Genomic DNA, 12,548 nt, shown 5'->3' with positions numbered 1-12,548 from the left:
TTCAGATCATGCACGAGTTTTTGCATTGCTTAAGAAGGCAAAAGCTTGAAGAACTAAATGAGGTGTTTCCCGTTTATTAACCGTTAATGATTGTCTCATTATGTGATGCTTATAATATTCGAATGGTTGCAGATACAAAACGATCTGCAGTACATTAAGGAAGATATAAACGCAGTAGAACGACACAGAATAGAATTGCATAGAGCTAGGGAAAGATGTTCCGTAAAACTACGGATGATCGGTGATGATTATAATGTAAAAACATCATTAATGGATAAACGCGGTATGCTAAACATTCCCGAAGTACATGAAAGAAAAGATGCATGCAGCGGGTCTGATTCGCAAGTAGGGATCTCTGTAGTGAGAAAAAGGCGGGTCCACTCACAGGTTAGCACACTTTCAAAATTTGGTTTCCACGTAGCATCTGAAAGGGTTTTCATATAGACCTTTTAATATTATTGTTCTATGATTGCAATAGTTCAACGACTTGCAAGAATGTTACCTGCAAAAGAGGAGACATTGGGCAAAACAAGTACAAAAACAGGAAGAAAGAGACGGTAGTGCGCTAAAACGAGAAGGTTATCATGCAGGACTAAAGGATTTTCAGTCTCTACTTTCTTCATTTACGCGATACAGGTTTAGTGTGATCTAAACGTATACTTTGTTATATTTTTTTTTCAATCGTGAGTGTTTATCTGTGTTTTTTTATATAGTCGATTGCGAGCAATTGCTGGACTTAGAAATGGGGATATTTTTCACTCGGCTGATATTATCTCAAGGTTAGTTAAATTGGTTAAGTATAAGTTGAAGAATCGTGTTGTATGATCTTTTTAAAGTAGTTGAAAATACATATTTAACGATGTAAATATTGCAGCATAGAGTTTGATAGAGATGATGAGCTTTTTGCTACTGCTGGAGTTTCGAGGCGCATTAAAGTTTTTTGAATTTGCCTCTGTAAGTATTACATTCTATGTGTTCTAATGAATTTTTATTTTTGCTCAACATTTTTTATTTATTTTATTTATCTTACATTTCCAGGTGGTGAATGAACAAGCAGATGTTCAGTGTCCTGTGGTCGAAATGTCAACACGGTCAAAACTTAGTTGTTTGAGCTGGAACAAATACACGAAAAGTCATATTGCCAGTAGTGATTACGAGGGTATTGTCACTGTTTGGGATGTAACCACTCGCCAGGTAGGATATTACCATCAGTTCTTTTTTTGGTTTCTTATTTATAATGCGAGCATTAATTACAACTCTTGATATCAGAGCGTAATGGAGTATGAGGAGCACGAGAAACGAGCATGGAGTCTTGATTTTTCTCGTACTGATCCTACAATGTTGGTTTCTGGAAGTGACGACTGCAAGGTATTTGACCCATTTACTTATTCATCAGTGTATTTGGGTCATGTTTTTTTTATCTATATCGGGTAAAATAAAATAAAAGGTAATAAAGAAATTGGCTTAAAAGGAAGTAAGGATCTTAGGTCAAACAGGCCGAAAGTCACTAATGTGTATCTTTAATGCATAATATTTTGTTAATCTTTTTTTTTTCTTAAATAACTTTTACTATTATAGAAGTAATATTTTTTTTGATATCATATTTAACACTTATTATGTATCCAATAGGTGAAAATATGGTGTACAAGACAAGAGGCAAGTGTCCTTAACATTGACATGAAAGCAAATATTTGCTCAGTGAAATATAATCCCGGATCTAGCTTTCATGTGGCGGTAAGTTAGTGTTAAATTTCAAATTTTCTAATCATTAATTATACTTTCTTAATAAATTTATGCATTATTGCAGGTCGGTTCTGCAGATCATCACATTCATTATTATGATTTAAGAAATATAAGCCAACCGTTACATATTTTCAGTGGGCATCGAAAAGCTGTTTCCTATGTAAAATTCTTGTCCAATCATGAGCTTGCTTCTGCATCTACTGATAGCACTTTGCGCTTGTGGGATGTTAAGCAAAATATCCCGGTCAGTCTTATGACAAACTAATTTATTATCATATTTGAAGCATTGGCTAGTTATAAATGATTATTTTAATAAATGGATAACAAATTTGTATGTTATTATCCTAATCTTGCAGCTGCGTACTTTTAGAGGACATGTGAACGAGAAGAACTTCGTGGGTCTAACTGTAAATAGCGAATACATCGCGTGTGGCAGCGAGACTAATGAAGTCTTCGTGTACCATAAGGTTCTTTTGCAACTTTACCCAAATTTCACAATCTACTTTAATTTATTAGGTTCACTGCAATATAAATCATCATCTTTAAATGTACACAACCTTTAAATTTTACCATTTTTTATGTTGGCTGACTTGATCAAAGGGTAACAAGTAATTTTGTATATTGTTTGCTTTTAATTTGTTTTAAAAGATAGAAATTATTTTTTTAAAATTAAATCGATAATTGGATGTTTGAACATTTTTTTCCTTTTAAATTACTAAAATTTGAATACACACCATTACGGTTTTTTGTCAAGTTCGACACATTTTTTATTCAAGTTACTATGCCAAATCATCTTGTTATAGGTCTACCATTACATAAAACCATAAGAAGTTGTAATTAAGAACATTTAAAGAAGATGATTTTACCAGGCTACATTGCAAAATTTATCAAGTTTTTTGGTCCAAATTTACTTTTAATATTAGTAAAAGTAATATGTTTCTTTTTGTGTTTCACTTGTAGGCTATTTCAAGGCCTGCAGCATGGCATGGATTTAACTCCGATGCAAATGAAGGTGAGGAGCCGGGGTCATATTTCACGAGCGCTGTTTGTTGGAAAAACGACAGCCCGACAATGATAACCGCAAACAGTCGAGGAACAATTAAAGTTCTGGTTCTTGCGGAGTAGTAAGTGTATAATATATGTAAACTTTATGTTGCCAAAGTGGTTCTTTTAAAAAGTGTTCTTATGAGATGTTGTCATTGTTTTGGTTAAGTAAATTAGAAGCTATTGTTGAATTGTAAAGATAATTATGTTTTAGTTGCATAAAGTATGTGCAACAGGTAGTTCACATAAATCCAAAATTAGTGACCGGTGATCTATGATCTTTCGGTCACAACTTTAAAGCCCGTAAATGAAACCAAGTATAGTCAATTTGTCAAACATAGTTTTCTCTGTTACAATGTCAACCCAATGCTGATGTTCCATTTAATATTTGGTCTGTGTATTAAAGTGAAAACAAATTCTTTTCTTTTGATTAACTTGGGTTCCTTGAGTTGTGTTTGTATTTCCACGTGATATATTTCCAAATTGTTTTGAATTCAATAAACAACAAAACTTAAAAACACGTTAAAAATTCATAATTGTGGGATGTCGATTTATTGTTTAGAAACGCAACTACAATCAATACTGAAACATCATTCATTTGAATTAATGATTCAAGAATATAAGCAAGTGACAAATTCCAAAACAGGTTTAGATGATGAGAAAGCTCATGAAGAACAATTAAGTGCTTCGATCTTCTTCGTCTTTCATATGCATGAAAAGGACATAGCTGATTCTTGATAACAAACCTCACTATAAACTGATTCAATATCGATTGAAAAGACGAATTGCTTCGATTGAGTGATCGGTTTTGATTGCACGCTACAACCTTGTTTGATCGAATTTCTTCCCACAATCTCGCGTTTTCCTCTTCATTCTCTTGTTACTTTTCTTCTTACACTCAAGCTTCTAAGAACCTATCTTCCTCCATTTCCTTCACTCATTGTTCAACCCATATATCATCTAACATTGTACCTCTATCTACACCATTGGTTGCCACACCGTCTTCTCTTCTTCTTCACGACCTCCCCGTTACTCTTTCACAAGATCATGCTCTTAACCCACCAATATTAGGCTCATCTTCCCAAGTTTTTAGGACCGAACTAGACGTTGAATGGGTCTTCAGACCGGCCCGCTGTTCGGACCGGATGTAAGAACCGAATAACGTCAATATAATAAAAATAAATAGGATAAAATGACAAAAAAATAATCAAATTCCGATTTGACCTCTAAATTTTCGGTTAAACCTCTGGTTCCTTGTCCGACCGTCCGACCACACTCAAAACACTTCCGATCCCATGAACCGGCCCACGCAACCCCCCGTCACCCGGTCTGACAGGCCGGTCCGGATTTTAAAACATTGTCTCATCTTCTTCATAATTCTTGACCAACTCTTCAATAGATAATTTTGGTTTCATGAATAACGGAAACTTGTTCTTGCTTGTAGAAACTTGTTTGCAAGAATAGTTGTTACCGATGAAGATTGAGCGGGTGTTGTTGAAGATGCTTTTTTAATTGGTGTTGAAGCTAAAGGAGTCTTTTTCTTTGTTGATGTCGGTTTTGATTTGGACTTTGACTTTTAGCTTAGTTTTCTCTTAAGTTTCTTTGTCTTTCTTGTGATCTTTGGCTTTTTCTTGAGCTCTGCATAACTCTACGCCTTCTTGAAAACATCATTATAAGTATAAATATGTGAACAAGAATGAGGCATACATGTGATGGACCGAAGATATTGTCTTCTCCATATTTCCTTTGTTGGAGCTCAAGAAAATTGGAGGTTGTGGTAACTTTTAGTAGCTCAAGGGAATTGACATTGTAATAGGGCTCAACATTTCTTAGGCATTGACACAAATGATGACCAAATGAAAGACATTTGGAAGGGACATGTTTCTTGTTTTTATATCAACCCTTTTGATTAGAAGGTTCTGAGAGGTATTTTGTCACCTTTATCAGATGCATGCATCGGGCATGGCGACAAGTGATATAGGAACATGCGAACTGTTTTTTTGTAATCCCACAATATAGTTCATCATTTCTAAAATGAGACTCATGCAACCTTTTCACATGGTAAAGTTGTTGCGAGAGCTCTGGGGTTTTCTAAATGACCAATTGTCAAAATAAGAGGAAGAAAGGGTAGACGGAGATGCCATTAATGATCTCACGTGTATAATTATCTGAACTACTCTAATAAAATTGTTTGTCTCTAGGTAGATTATGTGTGAAGGATGAGGTGAGTACATTAGAATCTAGTTATCTTTTGTGGCTTCATGTGGCATCCTCTATTACACGGGGATAAGCCAATCCACCCCTTTCTAGATAAGGGTCACTAATTTTGTCATGCCTTGGGCTCATCAGAAGAGCGGCAAAAACTTTTGACTAGTGGTGCATTCGTCAGATAGACACGACTAGGCACGTACACCTTTTTAATCCGCTTAGACCATCCATGCTAAAGTCCCAAACTCGGCAGTGAACCCAGGCGTTCAAGTACAAACACTAGCAGAGTGATCTTCGAACATTTGTTCAATGGCATTCCTCACATGCTAAAAGCTACCCCCCCCCCAAAAAAAAAACCTAAAAAAACCCATATCAGTGCATTAACAACATAATCACCGATTGCACATTCGTATTCCAGTCTAAATTAGGGCAAAACGATCATAATGCACAAATAGGGCTAATCAGAAGAACACAAGTCGTCTAACAGACTATCGATCCTCTGTTGCACCGTTCCATGAAATTGTAAGTTCATACACCTTGTTTTGTAGTCGTATATGATAAAACAACTATCAACCACCGATTCAGCAATGTTATTATGTGGTTATTACATTTAAACAGTTGTTTCATAAATGAATTATTGAAAATCGTGGTATATATATGATTTTTGAGTGAACAGAAGGGCTAATGTTGTGATGAACTATGTGTAATGTGGTACTGATGTGTTGTTTTATGTATTTTTTTTTATTAAAGAATGATGTTATGTGCATAATGTTGGATATGATTGGCAACACAGAAGTTGATTTGGTAAATGATAGGGTTTTTACTACTGAATTACGACTGTCGACAAGTTATGTGTGTTAATGAACATGTGCATTAACACGACAGAATAGGCTTATACAGAATAGGCAGAATAGGCTTATACGAAACAGGATAATAAGATAATTTTATGATATATATATATACACTTAATGCACATGTGCATTAACACGACATAACAGGCTTATACATAATAGGTTTATACGGAACATGATAATACACTAATTTTATGATCTATATAGTTATGCACATGTGCAAAGTTTGACAAATTACGATTACACTGAATAAGACAATGAGGTGTGTGATACATAGTTATGCACATGTGCATAAAACGTAACAGTATGTTAACATGTACATAAATTTGAATAGGATTCACTCAATAAATCAATATAATAAGGTGATTTTGTTTTTTATATAGTTATGCACATGTGCATAAATTGTCATAGTTGGTTAATATGCACATTAAGTTGAATACTAATCTCAATTATTTATTCAGAAATGATATATAATTTGTATGTATTGTTATTTTGGTGTTGTTTTTGTTATGACATACAATTATGCAGTTATATTATTATGTAATCAATTATATTATGAAGTTATATGAACCTATAACTCATGGTTGAATATGATAATAAGGTAGCATTGGGTGATATACAGTTATGCACATGTGCATAATTTGATGGAATAGGTTAATAAGGTCATTCATGTTGATGTACATGTGCATAGTTTGCCATAATATGCTAAGAAGGCCAGACATGTTAATGCACACGTGCATAATTATGCACAAAACCCGTTTCCTAAATATATTTAGAATGGAACAAGAGAAACGACGACTGGTGGCGGACCAGTACAATCAGGATAATACAAACTTTATAGGGGTTTGTAATTTTTCGAGAGGCCCAAGCTCTTCCGAATAATTACTGTAATGGCACGAGTTGATCGGGCTCCTCGATAATGTCACTTTGTCCGATGGCAAAGATGGTTGGGAATGGTTGGCAGGTAATGACTCTGATTTTTCAGTCAATGCTGTCAAGAACTTCCTGTATAGCGGCCCCGATTTCAGCAGCAGGCACGTTGTGAAATGGTCAAAATGGGTCCCAAAAAATGCAATATTTTTGTTTGGAGGGCGGTTTTAGATCGTATTCCCACACTGACTGCACTATGGGATCGGAACTGTTGGGGCAGGAGACGTGAAATGTTGTCTGTGTGAAGATAGCGATGAAACAGCTGAACACCTTCTTTGTTCGTTCAGGGTAGCATAAATTGTCTGGTATCACATCAGTCAGTGGTGCAAGGTGAGTCCTTTTATTCTATTTTCGGCTAAAGATATCGTAATTGCCTCTGAGTTTTGCAATCTGGATAGAGAAGTGAAAGAATCTTTACATGGCATTATGTTCGTGACAAATTGGTATATATGGTTAGCCAGGAACAATAAAAGGTTCCCGGAGAGATTATCCGTAATATTAAGTCTGTCGGTTTTTTATGGTATAAGAATCGGTCCAAAAATAGGTCCGTGAGTTGGGAAAAATGGTGTAGGTTCGATATAAGGTAGCTGCTAGTTTTCGTTCTTCAGGTTCTTGTGTTGAGTTGTTGATTTTCGATTTGCTGTAGTGGTTGGTTCGGCCGCCTCTGTTTTGTAGGTTTGCTTCTGTGAATAACATTTGCATTTAAAAAAAAAGTTACGCACATGTGCATAGTTTATCATAATAGTTTTGTTACCAATTGATGTTAAATATGATTGGTGGTAATACGAATTTTGATTTGGTAAGGGTTAATTTTTTTATTGAAACAAACCTATGGATAAGGTCAGTCATGTTAATGCACATGTGCATAGTTATGCACATATGCATATTTTTTCAGATTAAGTTAATATGAATGTATTTCGGCATATGCAAACATGCATTATTACCTTAAAACATAAGCATTGTACATATTGTATGTAATATGTTTAATGCACATGTGCATACATGAAATAATTGATGTAATATATGTAATGTATGCAGGAAAAAAATATTCGAAACTGCTCATGGATTGACAACAAGGATGTATTTGATTAATAGGTTGATGGATGAAAAATTATCGGAAAACGATAGACAAGATGCATTGAAACATGAGGAGTGTTGGAAGATGCATAGAAATAGGAAAGAAGAGCAGAAGGTGTGAGGTTGTGAACTAAAGCGAATGTTATTTGTAGGTAGTTTGTGGACATGCAATACGGATGATCATGTCTGTTAATATATGATGTATTATGTTGTTTGGTAGAGGTAATGTTGGTATTGCACATGTGCAAAGTTTGATATAACATACATATTGGTATTGTATAATGTATTACGAATGGTAACATTTGTTAATTTAGGGTGTCATACTTTGTTTAGTATAGTATATGTTGGTGATGCAAATGTGTAATAACGATTGTTCTTCGGATTATGTGATTCCTTATTATAAGGGTGTTATATTTACTTGTTGTTATACAAAAGTTGTGTGATAGTGTGTTAATGTTGGTAATGCACCTGTGTATTAATAAAAAACAATAAACATGGTAGTAATGAATATATGTATATTTTGATATTGTATATTTGTTTCATATGATATTACGTATATGGTACCCTATTATGTATGGGGTACCACATTACATATGTTGATGTATATGTAAAGGAAACGGGTTATATGTAGGTAAAATATTCATGTATGCACATGTGCATTGGTAGAAACAATAACAATTTGAGTGATAAAAAAGTATCACCCGTGCAAGTGCAATCATAAACAGTGCAAGTGCAATCATAAACATCGGAATTTGTAATCATAATATAGGAATACATAGTTTAAATGATGTTTAACCGAGTAGTTCAAAGTAAACGAGTAGTTCAACGTAAACGTGTAGGTCAAATTGAATGTAAACAGTAATTCAACATAATCAAAATGAACGCAGACGTTTCAAATTAAGTATAAACAACAATTCAATGTAGGTGAGCAACTTGAATGTAAACAGTTTAGATTAAATGTAAAACGAATAATAAAACAAAATGATCAATATTTTGACAACGAACTTAATCAATTTTTTGATGGTTGGGTGCATTATGACGTCTGGATAAACGTCTAAGGGGCTGTTCATGTACATTTGTATGTGAAGGGTCTTCAGAATCATCATATGTATCTACATTAGTATCATTATCATCATCAGAATAAGAATTGGTTTCATCGTTGGGGGGGGTACGGAATTCCAACAGCAATGGTAGCAGCTTCATTGTGTATGAATGTTCCTGAAAATATAGAAAGAATGTTAAAAAGTGAATAAAGAAATGGTAAAAAAAGTGACATTTAATAAGGTAAATGTTATGTGTAAGAATGTTGTATAAATGATAAACAGATTATTGGCGATGATTATAGGATAATGGTAACGTGCTGCACATGTGCAGGATGTAGATTATTGGTGATGGTTATAGGGTAATGGTAAAGTGCTGCACATGTGCAGGATGGTGTATTTATACAAGAATCGCGTCTGACACTCGAATTGCATCAGCAGTTCTCAATTCTCAAGCATTAGCAGTTCTCTATATTTTGTCTTCGTCTCGATTACATCAGTAGCGATAACGATACACCATAAACCGTTCGTCATACCGATTTTACCATCAAACATTTCAAAATTCATCATATAATTGAGGGTAGTGCACCAAAATTCGTATTATAATCGGTATTATTACAGTAAGAACATAATCATATATCATATACTAGTCTAAGAACCCGCGAATTTCGCGGGTGGCTTAACACAAACATTTTATTATTTATTAGTGTTACATAAACTTTAAAAAGTTATTTTTATCTAATGAAGAGCAGCTGATAGAATACCCTATGGAGCTACTAAGCCAATTGATGTGTGTAAAATGCAACATATAAATGACATCAATTAAGGCATAAAACTAACTCTTTTTAAGTACTAATGTTGGAAAAAGAGTGTTTTTGTCTTCCTTTTGTATTTTCAGGATGAAATGAGCTCAAATTCACAAAAGAAGCAAAAAGACAGCTAATTCTAACAAAAATACAAGAAAAGGAATAAAAGTAGACTGCCCGAACCCTCAACGGCATCTTCCCAAGCAAAGAAGAGAAAACAGAAGCCTGAACACGCCCCGTGCTCAGCCAGCACGGGGCTGTGCCCAAGAAGCAGCAGAAAAGACAAACCTGTAGAAGCTTCTATTGCCCACCACGGGGCCGTGTCCAGTGAGCACGGGGGCGTGGCGAAAGTACAGCAGGCACATTAATTGTAATTGCGAATTACAATTAATGAAGAGAGAGAGTGTCAGACGGGCACGGGGGCGTGTCCAGCGGACACGGGGCCGTGCCAGCTTCTGTTCAGCCTATAAATAGGAGTGCTTGGTTTCATTCCAACCCATCCCTTGGCACACCACCTCTCTCACACTTCATCCACCACCCACCACCACCATAACACCATCATCCACCACCATCATCCATTGTCCATCGTAGAGTGTGTGAGTCGTCTCGGGATCCAAGATTGATAGTAAGAGTTCTTGACAATCAAGGCCATGTTTGCCTAAGTCTCTTACATCACTTGGTGAAGACAAGTGTTTAGTATAATACTTTTTATTTTTAATCTTTTGCACTTTTTATTTGGTTTTGTATTAATGACTTTAATAACTAGTTGCTTATGTTGAAGGTGATCTTTCATTATCGTTTGTCCGTGGTGTCTTGGCATTATTTTACTGTCTATATAAAATAAAAGATTTTCACCATTCATATCTCCACGGTCTATATGGAGGTATGTTGGCTACCTGGTCGGGGTTAAGGGAACGGTTTGGTAAGGGTCTTGCCCTTGTTCAGCGTTTAGAGGTCCTGCAAGGGACCTGGGTCAAATTTAGTAGGATCTCCTTCAATGCCCATAGGTATTGGATGGCGGGGATCCAAACTCTTTGACCCCCTCATAAGTTAACTACTATTAATACTATAACCCGGCTATTTAGGACTGTATCCCTGCTGACTCAGACTACTTAGCCGAGGGTAACGTCACCGCCAAAAGCGGGGCCTACCATAATTTGCATTAATAACTTAATTCATTATTTTCCAATAATCCAACCCTTTAGGATTGTATCCTTGCTGACTCAAACTACTGGGTTGAGGGTAACGTCGCCTTCAAAAGAGGGGCCTACTACAATAACTAAGATAATCTCTTAAACAAGTGCAAAAGTGCGAAAATAATCAAAGGTTATACTAATACACGAGTCGGAACCAAGTGATTCATCTTGTCTATCTGTTTTTATTTTATTTTTATTTTTCAGCATTTAGTTAGTTTTTATTTTCTTAGTTAAAAACATTTTTCTAACTTTTGATTTGATTAGACGTTGAGGATAAACCGGTACTAAAAGCTCTTGTGTCCTTGGACGACCTCGGTATCTTACCAACACTATACTACGTCCACGATTGGTGCACTTGCCCATATGTGTGTTTAGTGTTAGTAAATATCGTGTTTTATAAATTTAAAACTTGGCTAAAGGTGTAAAAAGGGCTTAATTATATATCTAAATTATATTACACTACACACGCATCAAGTTTTTGGCGCCGTTTCCGGGGACACAAGGATTTAAGAAAGCTTAAAATCGACGGCCTAATCAGTTTTTCAAAACCTTTTCAAAACGCGCGCACATTTTTCTGCATTTTAGTTTAGTTTTGCATTTACAGTAGCCTGAACACGGGGCCGTGCTCGCTGAACACGCCCCCGTGCTGCATATTTTTAGGTAGATACCCAGATACAGAATCTGAACACGGGGCCGTGCCTCACTCAACACGCCCCCGGTCCAACGTGACCAGTAACTTTAATTAAAACGCCCAGATACAGACCCTGACCACGGGGCCGTGTTCACCAGACTCGGGGCCGTGTCCAGCTTCTGTTTCCGTCTTATTTTTGTTTTCTGGTCCCGAGACTCAGTTGTGGTCTGCTGAGTGATTCTTATGGATCAATACTCAGGAGGTTACAACTACACCTATGATGAGGATGATTATAGGGTAATTATGCACTAATTGTCGTAACACACGCTCGGTTCAATATAATAACTCATATCAACCATCCAATTCATACAACTATTATGAGGAGCCCAGGTACGAGCCATCAACTTCATACACACCCTATGAAGACCAAAGGTATGAGCCTCCTCCCTCATACTCATATTTTGATGAACCAAGGTATGAGCCTTCATACTCATACTTTGAAGATTCAAGATATGAACCACCACCTTCATATTCTTATTATGAGGAACCATGGTGTGAACAACCCACCTCATATGAGTACTATGAAGAACAAAGTTTCGACCCTTATCCATCATATGCTTACAATGAGGAACAATGGTATGAACCATCTACTTCATATGAGTACTATGAGGAGCCAAGGATCGAACAACCGGATTTAAGCTTTGAGGATCCAAATTCTTTTTCTCTCACCGAAGTGACCAATAGGATATTAGAACACATTAAAACTATCGAACGTTACATGAAAGAATCTCGCGCAAGGGAAGAGGAGTCCCGCGCAAGAGAAGAATTAAATTGTAATAATAACGTAGAGATAGTTGAAAATGTAAAAATGGAAGAACAAGAAAGTGAAAAACCGACACATGATTTAAACAATGAAAAAGGTGAGTCCAATAACGTTAAATTACAAGAAGAGTCTAATTTTGAAGAAATTAATCTCTTGTCACCTACTTTCGAGAATCATTGTTTAGTAACCCCTCATGCCA

The 12,548-nt window shown here is 35.8% G+C and overlaps 1 pseudogene; it reads left to right on the top strand.

Annotated features, from left to right (window-relative positions):
- Window positions 1-6: 6 nt before the first annotated feature.
- On the top strand, window positions 7-3,095 carry LOC118488097 (annotated as a pseudogene).
- The last annotated feature ends 9,453 nt before the right edge of the window (window positions 3,096-12,548 follow it).

The sequence above is a fragment of the Helianthus annuus genome, chromosome 16, assembly GCF_002127325.2.
Source record: "Helianthus annuus cultivar XRQ/B chromosome 16, HanXRQr2.0-SUNRISE, whole genome shotgun sequence".
In the NCBI taxonomy this organism is placed as follows: Eukaryota; Viridiplantae; Streptophyta; class Magnoliopsida; order Asterales; family Asteraceae; genus Helianthus; species Helianthus annuus.
Note: the sequence above shows the minus strand (reverse complement) of the source record. Positions and strands in the feature narration are given on the sequence as shown.